The sequence below is a fragment of the Bidens hawaiensis genome, unplaced genomic scaffold (assembly GCF_021521415.1).
Source record: "Bidens hawaiensis isolate Kalapana, Puna unplaced genomic scaffold, B.hawaiensis_p1.1 tig00014730_1, whole genome shotgun sequence".
In the NCBI taxonomy this organism is placed as follows: Eukaryota; Viridiplantae; Streptophyta; class Magnoliopsida; order Asterales; family Asteraceae; genus Bidens; species Bidens hawaiensis.
Window position 1 is genome coordinate 178,788 of NW_027492295.1, and position 27,967 is coordinate 206,754.

General features: G+C 38.2%; 1 long non-coding RNA gene across 1 annotated transcript; it reads left to right on the forward strand.

Annotated features, from left to right (window-relative positions):
* On the forward strand, positions 1 to 27,950 carry LOC143547562 (uncharacterized). Its single transcript, XR_013137790.1, has 2 exons — positions 1 to 2,151; positions 27,304 to 27,950. It is a non-coding gene; the product is annotated as an uncharacterized LOC143547562 (long non-coding RNA).
* The last annotated feature ends 17 nt before the right edge of the window (positions 27,951 to 27,967 follow it).

Consider the following 27,967-nt stretch of genomic DNA (forward strand, 5'->3'; position numbering starts at 1 on the left):
TGTTCTGCACTTTATGCAAGAAAAGATGAGTATATGTTTTCCATATAAGATAGACCAATATGAATCCAAATGAATACTTGGATGGATGGTTACTCGTCGTTCCTTGTGAGTTACGAATCTGAGGAGGGTTTTGATGATGAATGGTCGTTCACAAACTGACATGACTTATTCACGTTTACTATTTGGTCCTTATTCGTGCGGTATAGGGTACCCTGGAAATAGAAATGCGTTGTTTCTTAAACTTTGTTCCTATGACAAATATAAGTCATAATGAGGACACGGTTATTCAGGTTTCACTCACATTAAGGCTTGTCACGGTCGAAGTTATTATCGGAGGTTGTTCGGCTATTGGAGAGTATGTCCATCACCCTGCGCCTTGTTTACTTGAAGAAAAGTTCATCCATATGTCTCGTTAGGGTCATACTCGTTGATGTATTGAAGTTTAGGTTTGAGATTTACCACTTCATTATTTGCGTGCAAGTTGTTGGCGATAGTGGGTTCAAGCATGAACTAATGGCAAATTGTAAAATCAAATTAGGTTCCTTTATGAGGGCTTTCAATAATACTTAGGCTATTCGAGGCTTGACTCAAACTAAGGTGAGTTCGTGTTGGAGGTTTTGTAAGGCAACTGATTCGTTGTTACTATAGGCACATGAGATGAGTTACATTATCAACTTTTGCAACCGATCAAGGCGTTACTTCAGACGATTAAGAATTGTTGCTCCGAGACCAAAAATTTCTAGATAAGGGATCATAGGGAATTACTCAATCACTAGGGAGATACCATTAGATATATGGGTCCAGATGAAGATTCAACGCTTTATGAAAGGTTACATAACTAAATTACCTTTTTCCATGAGAGTTGAGGTAGGACCATACTAGTAGCTAGTTCACGGGGTCAAGATGAGGCGAGTGATTAAAATTGTTTTTGAAAATGTTAGCCAATGAGGGGTGTTAAAGAAGATATTTCTGAAAGAGTTTTGTTATAGGGTTACGGTTCCATCCGTGCATAAGTTATTCCAATTCAACGCATTCTAGTGAAGGTTCGATGGTTTAATTTATGTTTTCCAATGTACTTGAGAAAATGGGATTATCTTATGGAATGGTCTTATTATAGAGTTTGTCATGGTCGGAAAAAAAAATTCAAGCTAAAATGGGAGTTAACAATTGGTCAGGGTAAGTATATCATCAGGAACTTTTATCTTGGTCGCACAAACATGGTGTTGGTTTACAAGAAGTTCTTAAAACTTAGCATATACATTAGGTTTAGAGGTCTTGCTGCGAAAAGCTATAGAGGTTTTGAATTCTGATTATTTTCATAACAAGGTTTGGAAAAGATATCTTAAGCTATCCAAAACAACTTGCATATTGGTAACTAAAACATCAAATTTTATCAGGATCCATCTTCAATCAGCTATTCGCTTCCACCAGTTATAGAACATATTATACAATTTCTACTAGTGTTGGACGAGTTATGAGAGCTTCCATCAACGGTGGGAACTTAGGTTTGAGATTCACGGACTATGACCACACTATAGGATTCACATGCACCATAAATTATTATTAAGTGTGCACCCAAAATAATAATTCGGTTTACATGATCAGCCCAATTCCTCCCACCATGCGTCAAGTTGTCCCTTAGTTTGGATTGCCGAGTACAAAATGATACTAATAAAAAGGTGAGCAAAAAGACTTTTTAAAAATCGTACATAGATTAGTTCAAAGTTTCACCCAAAAGTTTGGTTGGGAATAGATTATCCGAGTATTCACTCGAGTCGAACATACTAAGAGTTCAGCTTTACAGATGGCAGAAGAATACATGTTCATGAAGAAAACATGCAATCGAAGTATGACTTAGACATAAGCTAGAAATAAAGTGAAGGAAGCATTTTTTTTCCTCTAAGTCAGAATAGACTTTGAGTGTACCATAAGCAAGATGTTTTCAGTTGCGCAGTTAATCTACTCTTCCAGCAGCATCGACTAATGAAATGAGCATGCGGCTCAGGAATAAAAATTATGGCATCTCAATGCCGATGAATATCTATAAAAAATGCCTTCAAGGGGTCTGCCTCAAAGAGGTGTGTCTCACCCGAGACTCATGTTTGGAGTTTGGAGTGGAGTATGGCTAGCAAGTTTAGGACACTCAGGATGGTAGATAGATAAGAGGCTCACTTCCGACATACCCAACTCTTGAAGAGGTTATACTCGTTTGGCGTTGCTCGTGCAAGGGCCTGAGAAGACTCATCATTCTAGACGATGTCGTTGCTATATTCAAGCCAGTATTTCCACGGCTCCAATGATGAGAGAATGGGTGAAGGTTCTGATGTGACAATAAGAGTGGCGTGCTCCTTATCCAAGGATAATGTTGTGGATGATGTCGACATACCCGCATGGCATTGTAGAGTTAAGTGGTTATGTACTAACATACTACGTACCACAAGTACATAATAAATATGTATGCAAATGCATGATTAATATTCTTGTCATAAATGAGTGTAGGAGCTAACTGCGAAATCAATGCGGTGCGAATACTACGCGTACACATATGCAGTGCATGCATGAATGAAATGTATGTCTGGGTTTGTAAGTATTAAGACTGACACAAAGCTTTGAAAACGGTTATAGACTGGTTTTTGAAAACAAACCTAGTTCACTATAACCAATGGCTCTGATACCAATCTGTCACACCCTTAATTTTCGACTAACGGGGTTTTACCGTGAGGCGCGTGACATACCAGGATCTAGCCATGTGTCATAACGAACAACCAATTTATAATAGAAAATATTTTAATTTTATTGCTCATCAATGAGGTAAGTACATTTACGATAAAGTTGTTACATTTGCGGAAGCGTATAATTTATGAAAAACACTTAAAAACCAGAGTGCGAGTCAAGATGCCCAGACATAACATTTCATTAAAGACTCCCAGCATAATTCAATGCTTAGTGGGATCCATGCATCCTAGACTCATTTCAACTTCGCACGTGCACCTTAAACACCTGAGAAAGACATGCTAAAACGGGTCAACACAACGGTTGGTGAGTTCACAGGTTTGAGTTTGAAAACAAGCTTGTTAAACAAACCATTTAGTAAGTAAGCATTGTAAGCAATAAAGCATGGATAATGTATGCATTAGTAATACCGCTAGTTAATTACGCTAGCAATCATGTTACATTAGTGTGAGTTCCATTGTGACCGAGGCTGACTTGTTCGTTTGTTTGCCACCCACGGAGTCTAATATAAGACTAGTGCATATTGCGTTCCTAGTAAATGATACGCCCGGCGACTCCCTCAACCGAGAGCCCCGAGGAGTTCGTTAAACCCAGTAGTACTACCTTTCATTCCCGAGCCAATGTAAAATTGTTAACGGTCCAATGTGCATGGGGGACTTTAGTTTAAGTGCACTATGTACACATGAGGTATTAAAAGTCTACAATTATCCAAAAAGCTTTTATGTTGCATGCTTTCCCCCCCAAAAGGAGTAAGTAAAAAGTGGGGTAGTGAAACTCACCTCGAATGCGGTTCAAATTGAAAGTCAATTGTTTAAGTCAAGGTTGTTCTAGTGCCTAAATCACACAAGCACTATAAGTATTTGCTAAGCGATTCCTAGAATCCTTAGTATCCAAACAATTCCCTTGTTTATTTGAAGTTTGACTTTTTGTTGACTTTGACCAAAGTTTGACTTTTGACCAAAAGGTCCAAGTTGTTGACCGTTGACTAAAAAGTCCAAGTCTCGATGACCGAAGACTAAAAATTGAGTTTTGTTGGCCGTTGACCAAAATGTTGACCTTTGACCAACATGTTGACCGGCGGTCCAAAATGTTGACCGACGGCCCGTTGACGACTTTTGACAAATATTCTAGACTTTGAATGATTACATGATGTTCCTAGTCACAATTTAACAATAATCAAATAATATGCACTTAGCCACTTTTCATACCATCCTATGACTAAGTCTAACTTCTATATTTTCAACACTTCACAAGTAAGACTAACCACTTAGTCAAATAGTTCTAAGTTGACCCATAAAGTCAAAATCCAATTTATCACAATCATTTTATTACAAACTACAATTATTTTTACTAACCAATATGTTACTCATCCTTAACAAGTTTTCAATAATCAAAACTGATTTTTCCAACCAACCAAAACATGTTATTAAATTACCAAATAATTCACACATATTCTTAGAAGTATTAGGTATAACATATATTTTTCTTATAATTTTCCAATTCACCAAAACATACAGAATATTCACACTCTACAACAACCTAATTTCAGTCTCTATTTTAACAAAGCAGTACACAAATATTTGCCAAAAATTCTATATTTATCCAATTGATGCAAGACCAATTGGATTAGATTCCTACTTCTTTTTGTAACATCTCAGAATTGGAATCACATCCATATATATTTTTAATATCAAGTTATGCAATTTATAACACAGCTCAGAAAATTCCCATTTCAATCAGAATTGCAACCCGATTTTGTAAATTAATAAAAACTAGTCAGACAAAGTCCAAAGATTATGATTATTAACTTTCTGTAAACCAGATTAAAATTAATTAATCATAGTATCAAAAATTAAGCAGAAAAACCAACATGTCATCAAGTTATACAATCTACAATATAAAACACAGAATCTGTCAACAAGCATATTCAAACCAAAAGTCACAAAAATCATGATTCTTAGATCCTTATGATATTTAATCATATAGGAACCATTTTCTATAATCAAATCTCATTTCTTTCATTATTTTACTGATTTATAAAATAACATTTAGTTACAAAAAGGTTTCCATATTTCTTTTATAACAAAACACAAAATTTCTTTTAACAATCAACCTTGATTATTCTTGGTTCATTTTCACAAATTGGATTATTTGGATACTAGGTTTTTATGACCCAAAATTAAAATATGAATAAGAATATGTAATAAACCATATTTACCTATTGCTTGGTCCAAGAACCCTACACCCTTGCTTCTAAAAATCACCAAGTTGTTTATGATATTTGAGAGAATTTTTAGAAAATACAAAGTGTGTGTGTGTGGGTGTGAAGTGGACGGCCAAAATAAGAAAAAGAAAAGTTTAATCCTTCATTGTTATTTACTCATCATAACACCTTCATTTTGCACCCTCATTAAGTCATCATTAATTTGATTCAACTTTAGATAACTTTATTTAATTTAATTTGTGACATGTTACATTTTATTAAAATATTTCCTAGTAACCATATGTTGTGCACTTCTATTTTGTTACTTACCATGTAATATATTATGTGCTATGTTATTTAATTGTTCAATCTCCTACAACATATAAGTATACAACAACTAATCATGTAGCATATTAAGCATGTAACATAACTACATCCATCACATATAATACATGCAACATATTATGTGTGACAAATTTATTATAACATATAGCATGTGTGACAAGTTTATTATTCTAGTTATCAATAACTATTCACCCTCACTTAGGTCACCAACGACACGACTAACTCAATCTATGCATACATGACACTACATGTATAAGAGTTCCTTAACTTAGTTAACAGAACTAACGGAGTTTACTGACGCAGTCAGCAGGATTTAACTGGGTTTAGTTAACGGAGTTAACCTAAAAATGCCTGGTGTCACATCATCCCCTTGTTGAAAGAATTTTCATCCCGAAAATTGATATGCTACTAAGTACACCAGTCGACTTTCGTCTATGTGTTTGGTCTTAGTTAATTCAGTAGACTTCTTGTCTATATGTTTGTTCACTGTACAGTTAGTACGTCAGTAGACTTTCAGTCTATATGTTTGTGCCACTAATATTTGGGCAGTGTTACTCGTATTTAAGCAAAATTTTCCATTTATCACATCATCCCCTTGTTGAAAGAAATTTCGTACTCGAAATTTAATTATGATATACGGAAACTATAACCATAGTTTCTTGATAGTGAAAGCGTCTGAACGCTTGACAGTATAAGTAAATAGGAAGTGCTAAGATTAACGATTTTTAATGTTATTTGGAACCAAATAAGATTCAAGTATTCACTTGATTAGAGATATTAAGATAAAATAAACCGAGAGGTTTGTCATAAGAATATCCGATCAATGTTTGTAAAAGTCGATGCATTCAACTACGAATTTTTAAGAGTTTAGGGAAACCATTTTGATATAAACATCCATTTGTAAAGGAGTTGAGTCTCAATAGTTCAATCTCATTTCCAGATAAGCTTAGTAATAGGTACTGCTACCATTGCGAAAGCGATAAAAATGTTAAGGATTTCCAGAAAGGCTTATATAGCTCAAGGAGATGATGGTTCATAAAGATGAATTTGTGTATAAGAGCTTCATTTACCGATCAAGTCAGGCTATCGAGCGAAGAACACTAATACCTCTCGTTTCCTATTTTGGTCCATATGGTAATTTGCGTTCATGGAACTCAATAATGAGGAAGTTTGTAATAGGTTACAACATCTCAAAGATGTTGTTCATAAGATTCGGATCACTATAATGTTGATTAGCCAAGGTTGAGTTTCCTCTATTCCACATTAGGAACCATTAAGAAAATATACTACGTGCCCAATTGAACAATGATTTAGAAGTCCTTTGACTTTTGCTTAAACTATGGCAGCTAGCGCTCTTTTAATCTGGGAGATATGGTTTATCGGATTGGATCGTTACTCAACATAGTTAAGGTAGTAAATTTTCGTGAAACGATTGTGTTCAACATAAATTTTGAGGTTCATGGCATGGACACGAAGGACAGGTGTCCCGAAACAAAGTGTTGATGAAACTGCTCATACCAGATTTTCCATCAAAGTAATTTTGTTCAAGTCAAAATTTCTCCACTTCTAAGATCACGTGATTTAGAGATACCAAAGGAGTTACTTTAATTTATTGAAGTGAAAAAAAAAACAAATCCATGGTGAGTGTCAAATGCATTCGTTGATAATTCATGCTTTATCAAGGTTCAAAAACAGGTTGGGCTCTTCCACTCCTAAACAGTGGAATTAACCTTCCGAAAGGGATAAAATGTCATTTGAACTAAACAAGTCGGTGTTATAATCATTTTAAATGAATAAAGTCCAAAATTAGGTATCGTTTTGAATATTCAGGAAATATCAAAGACTTACCATATTTGAAATTGAAAGAAATGGTCAAAGGTTTGTTTCTTTCCTCTTTATTGTTAATACCCATGATTACAGAGGATTGTGCGTTTCCAGACAAACGAATTATGATTACCCCAAATGGTGTTGCATCTGATAGGAGTTCGGGATAAATTAATAATGGAGATCCTGGAAAATAGCTCCCATCTTCAATGAGGTTTTCTTATTGTTTGAAACAAGTCAGACATCTTCTTATGTTTGTATTTGTCTAGCCTCAAAGGGCATAATATTGTTTTAGCCTAAGAGATTGTCGCTATCACTGAGAATGAGAGACGTTGTTCAACGTTAACGATGTTTAACCAAATGTAGAATGCATATCCAATGGGTTATTTAATTGAGACTAGCCTTACTAGTTCCAGGTATCGAAAGAAAAAACCTCATCAACTAGCTCGGTCAGCAGGCTTAGTCATTAGGTCGGATGGGCATCTAATGTATCTTATGTAGGAATAATAACCATCAGTCACATTGAAACGATTTCCCCTATCCTCCGCTCTAGCGGGCATTGTGTTTCAAGTCCAACATCGAACAAGGCATATTTAGAAAATATCTCTCCTAACGTGAGCGGATCGTTTCTTGGTCGTAAGGTAGCTCTTGTCTCCACCACTTTGGTGCAAATACCGATTCTGGTTAAAGCGAATATATGCTCAAGGTTGGAAAGTCGGTTAGTGATGTCCCCAACATCAACATACCGTTAGCGTTTATATATAGGGTGTACCGCAGCTAACTCACCACACTAATAGCACATCTTCGGTGGTTCTTATTACCAATCCTAACCAAACTGTATCTTCCCAGTGTCAAGTGTAACTGGTAAATTTCTGTTCTGCACTTTAGGCAAGAAAAGATGAGTATATGTTTTCCATATAAGATAGACCAATATGAATCCATATGAATACTTGGATGGATGGTTACTCGTCGTTCCTTGTGAGTTACTGTAACGATTCCGGCAAATTCAGGTATACCCTAGCTGGAATATACTATTTACGTGTTATTCAATACTGAATATATGAATTATAATATGTTTATACGAGTATATAAGATTCACAGTACGAATTATACTCAAATGTACAACTAGTCGTATCGGAATTACGATTAATCGATGAACGGTTATTGAAACCCGAACGAATCGGGAATTACATTATAGACGAAATATATAATGTTTAGTGATGTTTACGAAGTATTAAAGCTTCGGGATAAGTGAATTATAGCACAGAAAAAGGATTTCGATTTATTAGTACGTTGGTACGATAAACGAAACCTTTAACATCAAACCAAGCAAGAGACGATCGATCAAGCCGAAAAAGATGCACAATTACCGACAATATGATGTGTTAAGTCAATAAACGTCATGGTTTAAGTTTTTAAATCAGTTTTATATAAATTTCATTTTTAAGCCGAAAAACTACCGTTTTGGCCTCGTTTTGAGCGGAATTAAACGTTTAACCGAAAAACGAACTGAACCAGATTATCCACAACGTTATCCGGATTACGCAATCCAAATGTGTGGCCAATACTTGAGATGTGGGCCCCACCCCCACCATATCTTAGACCGATCGGTCCTTGCACACACACTAACAGCTTCATTTTTCTTTTTTCCACAATCTTTCTCCCAAAATCCTCTCAACCTCTTCATCATCCATCCAAAACCTAAGTTTCTAAGCAAGAACACAAGGTAAAAACCGAGTTATAATCGTGTTTATCTTCTTTTCTTTGTTCATTTACAAGGAAATGAGGTTTCAAATGAAAAATGGGTGAAAACTTGAGATGAAACCGATTCTTGGAGGATCAAGTGATGTATACAAGTTATACAAAGGATCTTGGTCCAAGAAAGTAGTTAAAAGAGTCAAAAACGAATTTTTACGGTCAAAATCTTTGTTTTGATGTTTTAATCGAAACCATGAAAGAAATGGCTTGATTGTGGGTATAACTTGCTTGGTGTGGTGTTGTTGTGTTTGTAAGTGTTGTATCTAGTGGCTAGCAAAGGCTAGAAACCAAGATCTTTGCGATCTAACGCTAGAAAACACAAGATAGTTCGGTTTTCGTGTGATTTAGTTATTTTGGACAGATTGTGATAGACCTAGAGTTGGGTCACGAAATTTCACAGAGATGATCTACACATGAAAATATGAGATCTGTGAATTTTTGGTAATTTTTGGATAAAGGATAAATATTTGGTGAATTTAATGCTCGGTTTTGGCCAAAAATGGTGAAAAATAGCTAAACATCATGAAAAATTCTGGAAAATTTAAGATAAGCTTTTTATAAAATATAAAAGTCACACAAAAAATTTCAGATTCATTGGAGAAGTCTAAGTAGGCTTTTCGGTAAAACGAGTTCTAGGGATTTCTAGCTCGGTTTTGGTAAAAATGGCATGTAAAGTGAGTTTTTGGTTCTGGAAAAATTACAAGGAACTATGTGGGTGACAGGGGTCACCCCAGAAAAATTTGGGATTTTTCGAAGGTCGTTTGGTATTTTCGACATATTGGTGTTCAAATGACGTTTAAAAATGGTTAAATAAATCTTAGATATAAAACTTTATTCTGGAAAAATTTTATAAAATTCCTTACTGTCAAAATATGGTTTGTACAAAATTTCAAGGTCCGAGACTAAACGGATATTTATTTGTGCTAAATGGAACTTAAAAACAAACTTTTAAAGCTTAAAACGTGTAAACCGGCAAAGTTCGCCTAAGCGAGCTGACTGGTGCATAAAAACCTTAAAAATGGACTATTTTCATGAAACCAAGTTAATCAAGTAAAAATAAATTATCCGAAAATAATTCGGATGATTTGGGTAATTTTACCCGATTTAACCGTTACCGGTGTATTAAAGACGGAAACGGGCCCCGCGGCCAAACGGGGTGTCTAACCGAGCTCTAATTTCACCATTTTAATGAAAATATCAATAATAACTATTTTCGGGTCGTGTGTGGTCAAACTTATTTTTGTAAACATAAAGACGGATAACCGTGCTAGGCACGCAAAACGAGAAAACAAACTAACGGTAGTTTTGACTAAGAACTCTAGGCGATATCACAATCTAAGTCCTGAAAAGTATTTCGGGGTTAACATTGTCCCCGGATCGTGTACGGTACTGGGTTAACAGTGTCCCCAGACGTACCGGTTAACACGAATTTAAGTTATATTGATAGAAATTGTGTAGTAACGATTTGGGGATCGTATTACAGATCTGTACCAGTAGCCGTGTGTGACACCCGGTAATTTTCCATATACTTTAATCTTTATAATTGATCAAAATTACGTGTTATTTATATAATTTATATGAGGTATAAACCATAGTATACTTGAAATGTGGACGAGAACAGTCGTTATGCCTATAGGATTGTATAAAATGCCGATGAGAACGGCTATATGATGAAGATAGCCCAGTAATAGTTTAGAGGTGACAAATATATCAAGCTAAATATATATCTATGATCCAATATAAGGGGTAATGGTAAGACCATGCCCAGTAATGTCCTAATTCCCTAATTAGGACCAAAACGCCATAAACATTTAAATAATGGAATATAGTCGCCGAACAGGCCAAATCAATGATACATTATACAGTGAGACGATCAAGATATGAAACTATGAAGGAATTAAAGGTATACTAGTCAAAATAATATGAAGTTAATAATTTAAACAATCCATGAAGGATTACAATATGGAGCACTATTTAACCGAATATAACTCTGGGCTAAATTTAAATATACATCATACCGGGAACCGAAATAAATACCGGGTTCCATACCATCTATAATACTTTATAGGTGACCAAATAAATTAAGAGAAGCTCATAATACCCAAGTCCAATATAAATTCCATAACTTGTTTACTCGATGATCAACTCGTCCTAACGACTATCCACTTAAGACCCGAACCAAGATTGAACTTAGCACTACATTTGGACAACCAATATATTTATTAAATGACCATAATACCTTCCCTTTTGCAGCCCAAAGCCGAACCCCAACCTCTTCCCATTCAGTTTTAATGTACAAGGAACAAACACCACATTAAATCTTATAAACCATTATCCATGCACCCATATGTATCATGATCATGTATCATCATCATCACCAACATCATCATAATCTTGGTTACTTGCAAGATCAACCAAAGTCCCTAAAAGCCTTCACAAAATCTGCCCACATTATAATATTACAAAGACCATACCTTTGACCATTTCACTTGACAATATCTTGAGGAGTTAGCAAGATTTCAATCCCTAAACTTAAGGGATGATGTCCCCTACACTATTATTAATATACACCATCAGATCTTCAGCTGAAATTCACCACAAACATTCAAGAACACAATCCAAATCTCCCTTGTTCCTCTCTCGGCCGAAGAACAGCAGCAGGCCACCAAACAGCCGCCTCTTTGCAACCCGTTTTCTCTATAATGCTGCTCTGAACATCTTGAACCCTATATATCGTTGGAAAGCTAGAAGAAATCCTTAAACCGTGGTAGAAAGCCTTGAACGGATCTCTGCCCGGAAGACTCGGTAAGAAGCTTTGAACCTTCAAAGGTCACTACTGGAAACTGCATTTTCCAGCAGTACCCCCCTCTCTTCTTTTGTTCATATCTCACAAACCACTTGGTATTTTTGGGTGATTCTTGTTTAGGAATCCAAGGAAACTCGCAAGGATCACGAACCACCTTTTGAACATCCATTTCCGGCTTCATTTCAGCATTAGGTAAGCCGAAAACTCGAGTTGTAACAGTTTATGGTGGCTGGAAAAACACAGATTCTGTCCAGCCACGGTCTCATCATTTTACTTGACCCTAATCCACCTATTTCATGTTATTTGAACATAATGTAGACTCTTAACATCGTGGTTAACGTCAAGGAACTTGGATCTCGTCTTAAATCGCTCAAAAACCGACATTCCCAAGGTACTAATGCCATATAATGTTTAGTAGAAAAACATGGACTAAGCCTAAGATACATATACATAATGAGGTGATTAGACATAAACATAAACTTGAAGTGTGTTGAAATGACATATAATTAAGGATAAATCATGTTAAGTAAAAGATATAAAGGATTTAAAGGGTGTTTAAGGAAGGTTAAGGTTAATAGAACACCTAGTCAAGGTAAAAATGATCTTGAGTAGTAAAACCCACTTATAAATAAACAAGATGATATAAATGTAAAGATGGAATTTTGGTTATGTTAAACTTTAAAAAGGGTATAACTAACGTATTAAAAACCGTATCGGGTTTGTCATAAAAGTAAAAATAATAATAGTAATAATAATAGTAATAATAATAATAATGATAAAATATGAGTACTAGTAATAAAGATAAAATTATAAATAAAAGTGCACATTAAACATAAGGTGCAATCCTTGCATCAAGTCTTGGAAATAAAAATAACGATGATTGTACGGGTAAAATACAAGGTACACGTATATTCCTATATACGCAAATGAAAATATAAATACCCATGTATAATGTTATAAAAACAAAGGATGTGATAACTATATGTTACGAAGACGAAAATACTAATAATACTTATCGTATACATGAGGAAATGATATATACAATTAATACACATATATTCCTATATATGTGCCATACGTATAAATATAAAATACGGGTTTTTGTGATGGACATTGCGAGTAACTGGAAGGGTGGAGGTGCCGGTAGTCGGGACGTCCTGTCTAGGCTGGTAACTGAATATATCATAGATGGGCCCGTTACCTACCTGGGGACTAACGATGAGAGCTCCAAAACCTATTAGGCTAAAGCATGTCACGAACGTCATGATTACCGACGAATAATTTGTATCGAGCATTCCCTAATGCTCGGAGGATATATATATATAAAGAGGATATAACGGAAATACATAACAAGTATAAGACGTTGTCTAACGTCAGTATCGCTAATGTATAAAAAGTATACATATATACCGTCACCTCATAAGTATGTATCGGGCTAAGTATTAATAGTTATATATTATGTACTGAAGTGCATACGTATACGATATAATACAGGAAACTCACCAAGTATAACGGAACATTATTCCTCATTTAAGGTGAGTCTCACAGCCCCTATTTTCACTATTTTCACTATGTTTTAAACTGTTTTCGGGGCGAGGGACACGTGTTTAAATATGTTTTATCATGGTGTATATCTTGATTTACAATGTGCGTGTACATGAGATATTTGGCGCGCTCATGGTACATAAAGTCCCCGGTATATATTGTAACCATAAACTATAGGCAACTATAGCCGAGGAACTCTACGGGTAGTACTACTGGTCTGACCAACCCACTCGTAAGTGGTCGCGCCACTTTATAAGACGGGTGCTTAGTTTTCCGATTTATTTATTCCCTCGTGGACTCGTGGGATGTTATGTGGGGCTTTATGGTGTATATATATAGTCAAGGAATGATTACGAACTCATGTATTCACGTTACACTGCAAGTCATGGATACTGCATTCATGACGTTATGAGAATCATATTATAAAGCATTTTATCGAGTCACAAAACTTGTGAACTCACTCAGTTTATACTTATTAAATTATTTTACGTGTCTTTCAGGTATTTAGCAACGTGGAGAGGTCACGGTGTCTCACTACGGTTTTATGTTTAACTATGGAAATTTCATATATGAGGATTTTATATTTTGGAGTTTTCACGGTTATATCTCCCTTCGGCAGGACATAACTGTGAAATCTCAATATGTTATATGTAAACCTTTTTATGGATATTTTTGTAAAACTTATATTATGAATGAAATCCTCATGTATTTTATCATATAGTTGTTGCTTAACCGCGCTCTCGAAAACCTTTCATGAGTCGCACACCGGTTGTTTCCGCCTATGGACCGGGTGTGACACCGTGCACCGTAGTACATCTTGCTCTCAAGAAGGTGAGTTTTCACGAGCCCCTTTTACTGAACTGTTTTAAATATTTTCCTGGGGCGGAAAGCATGTTTTTATCAAAGTGTTTAAGTACATGCCGATCGCATGGAAATGAATGTATTTATATAATGTTTATTGTACGGAAATCGTACGGTAATGTATTAAGATGGTAATTAACTGAGTTGCTAATATTGTAAGGCCCGAAACAGTGTTCTGGGTTAACAGTGTCCCCAGAGGTTATTAAATGTATTTCTGGGTTAACAGTGTCCCCAGAGGATATTGGAAATGTTCTGGGTTAACAGTGCCCCCAGAGGTTATTAAATATGTTTCTGGGTTAACAGTGACCCCAGAGGTTATTAGATATGTTTCTGGGTTAACAGTGTCCCCAGGGGTAATTTGATGTGTTTCGGGGTTAACAGAGTTTTCACTTGTGAACTCAGTATAATTACATCGCTTATTTATGAATTTTATAATGATTTGTCATGGTTTATTTAAATTAGTGAAACTCACCAACTATTCGTAGTTGACCCGTTTTCTTTACATGCTTTCTAGGTACACTCAAATTGGAATGAGTGATATGTGTTCGATGCTGTGTGCTATTTTGTGGAAGTCTAGAGATCTATATTTTGCATTAATTATGTTAATGTACTATCGGTAACACTTATGTGATAACGCTTAGATGGTTATGAAACTCAGAACAATGTAATACGTTTAAATTAATGTAGTGGTGTTTTCTTTATAAACAATGATGTTGATATCAGATGTGTCTGTTGCATCCCGTGTACGTTTCCGCTGCGGTTACGGGGTGTTACAGTTACGAATCTGAGGAGGGTTTTGATGATGAATGGTCGTTCACAAACTGACATGACTTATTCACATTTACTGTTTGGTCCTTATTCGTGCGGTATAGGGTACCCTGGAAATAGAAATACGTTGTTTCTTAAACTTTGTTCCTATGACAAATATAAGTCATAATGAGGACACGGTTATTCAGGTTTCACTCACATTAAGGCTTGTCACGGTCGAAGTTATTATCGGAGGTTGTTCGGCTATTGGAGAGTATGTCCATCACCCTGCGCCTTGTTTACTTGAAGAAAAGTTCATCCATATGTCTCGTTAGGGTCATACTCGTTGATGTATTGAAGTTTAGGTTTGAGATTTACCACTTCATTATTTGCGTGCAAGTTGTTGGCGATAGTGGGTTCAAGCATGAACTAATGGCAAATTGTAAAATCAAATTAGGTTCCTTTATGAGGGCTTACAATAATACTTAGGCTATTCGAGGCTTGACTCAAACTAGGGTGAGTTCGTGTTGGAGGTTTTGTAAGGCAACTGATTCGTTGTTACTATAGGCACATGAGATGAGTTAAATTATCAACTTTTGCAACCGATCAAGGCGTTACTTCAGACGATTAAGAATTGTTGCTCCGAGACCAAAAATTTCTAGATAAGGGATCATAGGGAATTACTCAATCACTAGGGAGATACCATTAGAGATATGGGTCCAGATGAAGATTCAACGCTTTATGAAAGGTTACATAACTAAATTACCTTTTTCCATGAGAGTTGAGGTAGGACCATACTAGTAGCTAGTTCATGGGGTCAAGATGAGGCGAGTGATTAAAATTGTTTTTGAAAATGTTAGCCAATGAGGGGTGTTAAAGAAGATATTTCTCAAAGAGTTTTGTTATAGGGTTACGGTTCCATCCGTGCATAAGTTATTCCAATTCAACGCATTCTAGTGAAGGTGCGATGGTTTAATTTATGTTTTCTTTACATGCTTTCTAGGTACACTCAAATTGGAATGAGTGATATGTGTTCGATGTTGTGTGCTATTTTGTGGAAGTCTAGAGATCTATATTTTGCATTAATTATGTTAATGTACTATCGGTAACACTTATGTGATAACGCTTAGATGGTTATGAAACTCATAACAATGTAATACGTTTAAATTAATGTAGTGGTGTTTTCTTTATAAACAATGTTGTTGATATCAGATGTGTCTGTTGCATCACGTGTACGTTTCCGCTGCGGTTACGGGGTGTTACAGAACTTGGTATCAGAGCCATTGGTTATAAAGAATTAGGATGTCTTTAAAAGATACCTAAAATATAACCAGTAGCTTAAGTATTATAGGATCTGAATATCAACTAATAATATATTGTGACGAGATCGGGATGAACTTGGATGGACAAGTGGGTTATTATGGTCCGGAACATAATAACAGACTTGTCTGCACGAGGGAATTCAGGGAAAGTCACGGGGGACTTTAATAGGTAAAATTGGCAACATACGTGCAAATATGTGATAATATTGTTATGTGGTCAAGTTGTATAAGTAAGTGTATATTAATTTGATTATGATTTACACTATGGAAAGAACTATATGTTTGTTAACTTGTGTGCAGGTAAAATGTCAAGAACCCCCAGTTTGTCGATTGAGGAGGACCCGGAGGAGGTCAGCTCCGGGGACTCTGGGAGCCTACTCGTAGCATCTAGCACAGAGCCTAGCGAGGCTAGCCTTAGGAGTTCCGGCCAGTCCTCCCCAGCTAGGATTGCCAGATCCCCGACCCCACCCGCACCACAGGCCGCCCCTGCACCCCCCGGATTCGGACCCCGCCTCACGGCGCGGATCAGTATCCCACATGTCCGACCTATCTCGCCCCCACCCAGACCTGCTACTCGTAGGGGCGAGTCCTCCAGCTCTCGGCCCGAGCCTGCGACTCCACCTGTGTGGGGTCTTCCGAGACAGGAACGGGGCGCGGCGGCCTGGCTCCGAGTGCTCACCGAACAGGTGAACGAGCACTCCGCCGCCCTGACAGTGGGAGTCCAGAGGAGGATGTACTTAGGTGATTGCATACTGGACCATCAGTATGCGATTGCCCAGCTAAAGAGGGAGTGCTCATACTCCCAATGGATGCTCAGTCGGATGGAGATGCGGGTCCGGGTTATGATGGCTGTGTTGGTGGTGTTGGTGGCGATATTGGTGGGGTTGGTTTACCACCGTGTTTAGTTGTGTTGGGTTGGGGATAGACAGGGACCATTTTTTTGATACTCTGTGTAAGCAGTTAGTGGTGATGCTAACATGGAGTGAATCTTGTTTAGTTATAATACAACCACTGGCCCTTAGGGTGGGTCTCTTTTGGGGCATATCAGTATAGATACTTTTGGGTATCATTCAAGCACTGACCCGTTGCGGGTTATGTCGAGATGATGCCTACATAGGCCGTATGTAGGCAAACTTATCTAATGTGATAGTGACAGGAAAGTAATATGAACGGATGTTTGTGTAATATGTATTAACGTTTATTAATGAATGGAATGTTTGTTGTGTTTTATGATTGGAACTTGTATTGATTATATATATTTTCTTGATGTTGTGTAGAATGGCACCAAAATGTTCAGCCAAATTGTCGGAAGTGGACATGAGTCGTTTGATTGCTCAACAGTTAGAGGCGGCGATACCGGATATAGTATCGCGCATCGCCGCCAGTATTAACAATTCGGCCAATCCAAACCCTCCGAGCAATCAAACGACCACCAATAATGATGGGGAACGAAATACTAATCCTCCGCAGAATGATAACACGATTCCGAGTAATGACGCACCGCCTAGGGTGGTCGTTACAGACAGTAATGGCCCTATACCTACGGTAGAGACGAACCGTACGGAACCGATTCGGGCATCCAGGGGATGTTCGATCAAGGACTTTATGTTGTGCAAACCTCTAGAGTTTAGCGGGTCTGAAGGACCAAATGGATTAGTTAAATGGATCGAGAAAATAGAATCCGTGGTGAATATCAGCAACTGCCCTGAGGATTGTGTTGTTAAGTATGCTGCCTGCACATTCACGGACCATGCCTTGGCATGGTGGAACACGATAGTGCAGACCCGGGGCCAGGCGGCGACAAACCGCATGACCTGGATGGAGCTCAAGGCTCTTGTACTGGAACATTTTTGCCCGAAAAACGAATTGCAAAAATTAGAAAATGAATTGTGGAACCTGGAGATGCATGGGGCAGACCATTTGGGTTATACGAACCGGTTTAATGAGTTGTCGCGATTGGTACCATGGTTGGTCACCCCAGAGTCGAAGAGGGTGGAGCGTTATATTTGGGGGCTAACTCCAGTTGTAAGGAGTATAGTCAATTCTGGGGGACACCAGACGTATGAGGGTGCGGTGACGCAAGCTGGTATCGTCACGTATGATTTCGTAAGGAGCGGGTCACTGAAGGTGGTAGGAGAGTCCGCTGGGGGGAAGCGGAGTTCACATGACCATAGGGCCCAGGAAATGCAGCAAGGTAAACGTGCTAGACCCACTGCCCAGAACTACGCCATGACTAGTTCGGGCGGAAGACAAGAACCGCAGAAGGGAACGTTTCCTAAGTGTGGGAAATGTGGTTACCACCATGGTGGCGTGTGCAAAGAGGTGGTGTGCCACCGGTGCGGCAGGATTGGGCACTACGCACCGAGCTGTAGGACAAACTTGAACAACTTGAACCGGCAACCGCAACCTATCCGTGCGCAGCCATTTAGGACCCAATCAGCCCGACAACAAAACCCACAAGGAAATCAAGTAATGACCACCAGTCTTGCTTGCTTTGAATGCGGTAGCACAGATCACTTCAAGAAAAACTGTCCGAAGCTGAACCAGGGAGGAAATGGGCGGCAAACCGCGGGTCAGGCATCGTCGTCCAATCCGGCGCGAGGCCGAGCATTCGTGATGGGGGCGAACGAGGAACGCCAGGACCCCAGCGTAGTGACAGGTACATTCCTCGTCTCTGATCATTACGCTTCTGTATTATTTGATACAGGCGCCGATAGAAGTTTGTCTCCGTTAGATTCCTTTCGATAGCAAACCTTCCTATTGGTGAAACCATAGAACCTTACACCGTAGAAGTCGCTAACGGTAAAACCATGATAGTTAATCAGATAGTTCGGAATTGCCCTTTTATTCTGAACGAACAATTCTTTCTGGTTGACTTGTTAACGGTAGAATTGGGTAGTTTTGACGTGATAGTGGGAATGGATTGGTTAGCACGTAACAAAGTAGAAATAAACTGTGAAAAGAAAATCGTCAAAATCCGGGTGTCGGATGACGAGGAGGTATTAGTGCAAGGAGAAAAATCCGGCACCATGATACCATTTATATCCCACCTCAAGGTGTTAAAATATATACGTCAGGGATGTGTGGCGTATCTAGCGAGCCTGACGGCCACTGATTCTGAGGAAAAACGGGTGGACGATATTCCCGTGGTACGCGAATTTCCACAAGTTTTCCAAGAGGAACTTCCTGGATTACCGCCAACCCGACAGGTCGAATTCAGAATCGATCTGTTACCTCAAGCTGGCCCTGTTGCTAAGGCACCTTACCGACTTGCACCATCTGAGATGCAAGAATTATCCAACCAATTGCAAGAATTGTTGGATAAAGGATTTATACGTCCTAGTTATTCCCCGTGGGGTGCACCGGTACTATTCGTGAAAAAGAAGGACGGGAGTCTTAGAATGTGCATTGATTACAGGGAGTTGAACAAGTTGACAATCAAAAATAGGTATCCTCTCCCCCGAATCGATGATCTGTTCGACCAACTACAAGGTGCGAGCTACTTCTCAAAAATAGATCTTAGATCGGGATACCATCAGGTTAGAATTCAGGAGGAGGATATCCCAAAAACCGCATTCCGGACTCGCTACGGCCATTACGAATTCTTAGTTATGCCTTTCGGGCTAACAAATGCGCCAGCAGTATTCATGGATCTCATTAATCGAGTCTGTAAACCCTACCTCGATAAATTCGTCATCGTGTTTATTGACGATATTTTGATATACTCAAAGAGTAAAGTAGAGCATGAGCAACACTTGAGATTAATTTTAGAGCTTCTAAATCAGGAGAAGTTGTTTGCAAAATTCTCCAAGTGTAACTTCTGGTTACAAGAAGTGCAATTCCTTGGTCACGTTATAAACCATCAAGGAATACACGTTGATCCAAGTAAGGTTGAAGCAGTTAAGAATTGGCAAGCGCCTAAATCGCCAAAGGAAATCCGCCAATTTTTAGGCTTAGCTGGATATTATTGTCGATTTATAGAGAACTTTTCCAGCATCGCCCAACCTTTAACCCTTCTGACCCAAAAAGATCGAAAGTATGAATGGGGTGAAGAGCAGGAAACGGCGTTTCAAACGCTAAAACAAAGATTGTGCCAAGCGCCGATCTTAAGTCTCCCCGACGGAGACGATGGTTTTGTCGTGTATTGTGACGCATCCCGGAAAGGGTTAGGATGCGTGTTGATGCAAAATAATAAAGTCATAGCCTATGCTTCCCGACAGTTAAAAGTACACGAGAAAAATTATACTACTCATGACTTAGAACTGGGAGCAGTTATCTTCGCACTTAAAATCTGGAGACATTATCTCTATGGAACAAAGTGCACCATCTTCACCGATCATAAAAGTTTGCAACACATATTCGATCAGAAAGAACTGAATATGAGACAACGAAGATGGGTCGAATTATTAAGCGACTATGACTGTGACATCCGTTATCACCCCGGCAAGGCTAACGTCGTAGCCGATGCCTTGAGTAGGAAGGATCGGGTTAAGCCATTGCGAGTGCGAGCGCTGGGGATGATAGTCCAGTCGAACCTTTCGGATTTGATTCGAGTCGCTCAACGCGAGGCGTTGGAAGAGGAACACTTGGAAAATGAGGGACTTTTTGGTAACGAGAAGAATTTCGAACAGCGCAAGGACGAAATTCTCTACTTCAAAAATCGGATTTGGATCCCAACCCTCCATGACCTTCGTGAATTGATCATGAACGAAGCGCATAAATAGAAATATTCCATACATCCGGGTTCGGATAAGATGTACAAGGATGTGAAGGAGTTCTACTGGTGGCCGGGTATAAAAAAGGATATAGCCACATACGTCGGCAAGTGTACGACGTGTGCGAGGGTTAAGGCGGAGCACCAGAAACCTTCGGGATGTTACAACAACCGGAAATTCCCGAATGGAAGTGGGAGCAGATCACGATGGATTTTGTGACACATCTCCCCAAGACGTCCCGAGGACATGACGCAATTTGGGTAGTCGTGGATCGATTAACCAAATCGGCACATTTTATCCCGATTAGAAATAATTATAACACCGAGAGACTTGCGCAGATTTATATAAATGAAATTGTGTCTCGTCATGGGATACCCATCTCGATCATCTCCGATCGGGATAGCCATTTCACCTCCAAACTTTGGCAAGCTGTCCAAGAAGCGCTGGGAACGCGTATTGATCTAAGCACAGCTTACCACCCTCAGACCGACGGTCAGTCTGAGATGACCATCCAAACACTGGAGGATTTGCTTCGTGCATGCGTACTGGATTTTAAAGGAAATTGGGATCAACATCTCCCACTCGTTGAATTTTCCTATAATAATAGTTACCATAGCAGTATAAAGGCAGCGCCTTACGAAGCATTGTATGGACGGAAATGCCGATCGCCACTCTGCTGGACTGAAGTGGGCGACACACAGGTTATTAGATCAGATCTGGTCCAGGAAACGACCAGCAAAATTCTTGAAATTAAGAACAATCTGAAGGCCGCGCGGGATCGGCGGAAGAGTTATGCTGATACCCGTAGGAAACCGTTGTCATTCGAGAAAGGTGATAAAGTGTATTTGAAAGTATCAACGTGGAAGGGTGTGGTTAGATTTGGAAAGGCGTGGAAGTTAGCCCCTAGATACATTGGACCATTCGACATTACTGCAAAAATCGGTCCAGTAGCATACCGATTAGAACTGCCTGATGAACTGAGTGCAGTTCACAATGTGTTTCACGTGTCGAACTTGAAAAGATGTCTGTCGAATGAGACATCGGCGTTACCCTTAGAGGGTGTCCAAATAAGTGATAAACTCAACATTGTAGAGGAACCCATAGAAATAGTGGATGGGAAAATCAAGCAACTTAGACACAATAAGATCTCGTTGGTCAAAGTTAGATGGAACTCGCAACGAGGCCCAGAATATACATGGGAACGAAAGGACGAATTTCGGAAGAAATACCCCCACCTATTTCCTCAAAAGGAAGTAGTTGACGCGCAAAAATTTCGAGGACGAAATTTTATAACGGGGGGAGAATGTAACGATTCCGGCAAATTCAGGTATACCCTAGCCGGAATATACTATTTACGTGTTATTCAATACTGAATATATGAATTATAATATGTTTATACGAGTATATAAGATTCACAGTACGAATTATACTCAAATGTACAACTAGTCGTATCGGAATTACGATTAATCGATGAACGGTTATTGAAACCCGAACGAATCGGGAATTACATTATAGACGAAATATATAATGTTTAGTGATGTTTACGAAGTATTAAAGCTTCGGGATAAGTGAATTATAGCACAGAAAAAGGATTTCGATTTATTAGTACGTCGGTACGATAAACGAAACCTTTAACATCAAACCAAGCAAGAGACGATCGATCAAGCCGAAAAAGATGCACAATTACTGACAATATGATGTGTTAAGTCAATAAACGTCATGGTTTAAGTTTTTAAAGTTTTTAAATCAGTTTTATATAAATTTCATTTTTAAGCCGAAAAACGACCGTTTTGGCCTCGTTTTGAGCGGAATTAAACGTTTAACCGAAAAAAGAACTGAACCAGATTATCCACAACGTTATCCGGATTACGCAATCCAAATGTGTGGCCAATACTTGAGATGTGGGCCCCACCCCCACCATATCTTGGACCGATCGGTCCTTGCACACACACTAACACCTTCATTTTTCTTTTTTCCACAATATTTCTCCCAAAATCCTCTCAACCTCTTCATCATCCATCCAAAACCTAAGTTTCTAAGCAAGAACACAAGGTAAAAACCGAGTTATAATCGTGTTTATCTTCTTTTCTTTGTTCATTTACAAGGAAATGAGGTTTCAAATGAAAAATGGGTGAAAACCCGAGATGAAACCGATTCTTGGAGGATCAAGTGATGTATACAAGTTATACAAAGGATCTTGGTCCAAGAAAGTAGTTAAAAGAGTCAAAAACGAATTTTTACGGTCAAAATCTTTGTTTTGATGTTTTAATCGAAACCATGAAAGAAATGGCTTGATTGTGGGTATAACTTGCTTGGTGTGGTGTTGTTGTGTTTGTAAGTGTTGTATCTAGTGGCTATCAAAGGCTAGAAACCAAGATCTTTGCGATCTAACGCTAGAAAACACAAGATAGTTCGGTTTTCGTGTGATTTAGTTATTTTGGACAGATTGTGATAGACCTAGAGTTGGGTCACGAAATTTCACAGAGATGATCTACACATGAAAATATGAGATCTGTGAATTTTTGGTAATTTTTGGATAAAGGATGAATATTTGGTGAATTTAATGCTCGGTTTTGGCCAAAAATGGTGAAAAATAGCTAAACATCATGAACAATTCTGGAAAATTTAAGATAAGGTTTTTATAACATATAAAAGTCACACACAAAATTTCAGATTCATTGGAGAAGTCTAAGTAGGCTTTTCGGTAAAACGAGTTCTAGGGATTTCTAGCTCGGTTTTGGTAAAAATGGCATGTAAAGTGAGTTTTTGGTTCTGGAAAAATTACAGGAAACTATGTGGGTGACAGGGGTCATCCCAGAAAAATTTGGGATTTTTCGAAGGTCGTTTGGTATTTTCGACATATTTGGTGTTTAAATGACGTTTAAAAATGGTTAAATAAATCTTAGATATAAAACTTTATTCTGGAAAAATTTTATAAAATTCCTTACTGTCAAAATATGGTTTGTACAAAATTTCAAGGTCCGAGACTAAACGGATATTTATTTGTGCTAAATGGAACTTAAAAACAAACTTTTAAAGCTTAAAACGTGTAAACCGGCAAAGTTCGCCTAAGCGAGCTGACTGGTGCATAAAAACCTTAAAAATGGACTATTTTCATGAAACCAAGTTAATCAAGTAAAAATAAATCATCCGAAAATAATTCGGATGATTTGGGTAATTTTACCCGATTTAACCGTTTCCGGTGTATTAAAGACGGAAACGGGCCCCGCGGCCAAATGGGGTGTCTAACCGAGCTCTAATTTCACCATTTTAATGAAAATATCAATAATAACTATTTTCGGGTCGTGTGTGGTCAAACTTATTTTTGTAAACATAAAGACGGATAACCGTGCTAGGCACGCAAAACGAGAAAACAAACTAACGGTAGTTTTGACTAAGAACTCTAGGTGATATCACAATCTAAGTCCTGAAAAGTATTTCCGGGTTAACATTGTCCCCGGATCGTGTACGGTACTGGGTTAACAGTGTCCCCAGACGTACCGGTTAACACGAATTTAAGTTATATTGATAGAAATTGTGTAGTAACGATTTGGGGATCGTATTACAGATCTGTACCAGTAGCAGTGCACCGTAGTACATCTTGCTCACAAGTAGGTGAGTTTTCACGAGCCCCTTTTACTGAACTGTTTTAAATATTTTCTCGGGGCGGAAAGCATGTTTTTATCAAAGTGTTTAAGTACATGCCGATCGCATGGAAATGAATGTATTTATATATTGTTTATTGTACGGAAATCGTACGGTAATGTATTAAGATGGTAATTAACTGAGTTGCTAATATTGTAATGCCCGAAACAGTGTTCTGGGTTAACAGTGTCCCCAGAGGTTATTAAATGTATTTCTGGGTTAACAGTGTCCCCAGAGGATATTGGAAATGTTCTGGGTTAACAGTGCCCCCAGAGGTTATTAAATATGTTTCTGGGTTAACAGTGACCCCAGAGGTTATTAGATATGTTTCTGGGTTAACAGTGTCCCCAGGGGTAATTCGATGTGTTTCGGGGTTAACAGAGTTTTCACTTGTGAACTCAGTATAATTACATCGCTTATTTATGAATTTTATAATGATTTGTCATGGTTTATTTAAATTAGTGAAACTCACCAACTATTCGTAGTTGACCCGTTTTCTTTACATGCTTTCTAGGTACACTCAAATTGGAATGAGTGATATGTGTTCGATGCTGTGTGCTATTTTGTGGAAGTCTAGAGATCTATATTTTGCATTAATTATGTTAATGTACTATCGGTAACACTTATGTGATAACGCTTAGATGGTTATGAAACTCAGAACAATGTAATACGTTTAAATTAATGTAGTGGTGTTTTCTTTATAAACAATGATGTTGATATCAGATGTGTCTGTTGCATCCCGTGTACGTTTCCGCTGCGGTTACGGGGTGTTACAGTTACGAATCTGAGGAGGGTTTTGATGATGAATGGTCGTTCACAAACTGACATGACTTATTCACATTTACTGTTTGGTCCTTATTCGTGCGGTATAGGGTACCCTGGAAATAGAAATACGTTGTTTCTTAAACTTTGTTCCTATGACAAATATAAGTCATAATGAGGACACGGTTATTCAGGTTTCACTCACATTAAGGCTTGTCACGGTCGAAGTTATTATCGGAGGTTGTTCGGCTATTGGAGAGTATGTCCATCACCCTGCGCCTTGTTTACTTGAAGAAAAGTTCATCCATATTTCTCGTTAGGGTCATACTCGTTGATGTATTGAAGTTTAGGTTTGAGATTTACCACTTCATTATTTGCGTGCAAGTTGTTGGCGATAGTGGGTTCAAGCATGAACTAATGGCAAATTGTAAAATCAAATTAGGTTCCTTTATGAGGGCTTACAATAATACTTAGGCTATTCGAGGCTTGACTCAAACTAGGGTGAGTTCGTGTTGGAGGTTTTGTAAGGCAACTGATTCGTTGTTACTATAGGCACATGAGATGAGTTACATTATCAACTTTTGCAACCGATCAAGGCGTTACTTCAGACGATTAAGAATTGTTGCTCCGAGACCAAAAATTTCTAGATAAGGGATCATAGGGAATTACTCAATCACTAGGGAGATACCATTAGAGATATGGGTCCACATGAAGATTCAACGCTTTATGAAAGGTTACATAACTAAATTACCTTTTTCCATGAGAGTTGAGGTAGGACCATACTAGTAGCTAGTTCACGGGGTCAAGATAAGGCGAGTGATTAAAATTGTTTTTGAAAATGTTAGCCAATGAGGGGTGTTAAAGAAGATATTTCTCAAAGAGTTTTGTTATAGGGTTACGGTTCCATCCGTGCATAAGTTATTCCAATTCAACGCATTCTAGTGAAGGTGCGATGGTTTAATTTATGTTTTCCAATGTACTTGAGAAAATGGGATTATCTTATGGAATGGTCTTATTATAGAGTTTGTCATGGTCGGAAAAAAAAATTCAAGCTAAAATGGGAGTTAACAATTGGTCAGGGTAAGTATATCATCAGGAACTTTTATCTTGGTCGCACAAACATGGTGTTGGTTTACAAGAAGTTCTTAAAACTTCGCATATACATTAGGTTTAGAGGTCTTGCCGCGAAAAGCTATAGAGGTTTTGAATTCTGATTATTTTCATAACAAGGTTTGGAAAAGATATCTTAAGCTATCCAAAACAACTTGCATATTGGTAACTAAAACATCAAATTTTATCAGGATCCATCTTCAATCAGCTATTCGCTTCCACCAGTTATAGAACATATTATACAATTTCTACTAGTGTTGGACGAGTTATGAGAGCTTCCATCAACGGTGGGAACTTAGGTTTGAGATTCACGGACTATGACCACACTATAGGATTCACATGCACCATAAATTATTATTAAGTGTGCACCCAAAATAATAATTCGGTTTACATGATCAGCCCAATTCCTCCCACCATGCGTCAAGTTGTCCCTTAGTTTGGATTGCCGAGTACAAAATGATAATAATAAAAAGGTGAGTAGACTTTTTAAAAATCGTACATAGATTAGTTCAAAGTTTCACCCAAAAGTTTGGTTGGGAATAGATTATCCGAGTATTCACTCGAGTCGAACATACTAAGAGTTCAGCTTTACAGATGGCAGAAGAATACATGTTCATGAAGAAAACATGCAATCGAAGTATGACTTAGACATAAGCTAGAAATAAAGTGAAGGAAGCATTTTTTTTCCTCTAAGTCAGAATAGACTTTGAGTGTACGATAAGCAAGATGTTTTCAGTTGCGCAGTCAATCTACTCTTCCAGCAACATCGACTAATGAAATGAGCATGCGGCTCAGGAATAAAAATTATGGCATCTCAATGCCGATGAATATCTATAAAAAATGCCTTCAAGGGGTCTGCCTCAAAGAGGTGTGTCTCACCCGAGACTCATGTTGGAGTTTGGAGTGGAGTATGGCTAGCAAGTTTAGGACACTCAGGATGGTAGATAGATAAGAGACTCACTTCCGACATACCCAACTCTTGAAGAGGTTATACTCGTTTGGCGTTGCTCGTGCAAGGGCCTGAGAAGACTCATCATTCTAGACGATGTCGTTGCTATATTCAAGCCAGTATTTCCACGGCTCCAATGATGAGAGAATGGGTGAAGGTTCTGATGTGACAATAAAAGTGGCGTGCTCCTTATCCGAGGATAATGTTGTGGATGATGTCGACATACCCGCATGGCATTGTAGAGTTAAGTGGTTATGTACTAACATACTACGTACCACAAGTACATAATAAATATGTATGCAAATGCATGATTAATATTCTTGTCATAAATGAGTGTAGGAGCTAACTGCGAAATCAATGCGGTGCGAATACTACGCGTACACATATGCAGTGCATGCATGAATGAAATGTATGTCTGGGTTTGTAAGTATTAAGACTGACACAAAGCTTTGAAACGGTTATAGACTGGTTTTTGAAAACAAACCTAGTTCACTATAACCAATGGCTCTGATACCAATCTGTCACACCCTCAATTTTCGACTAACGGGGTTTTACCGTGAGGCGCGTGACATACCAGGATCTAGCCATGTGTCATAACGAACAACCAATTTATAATAGAAAATATTTTAATTTTATTGCTCA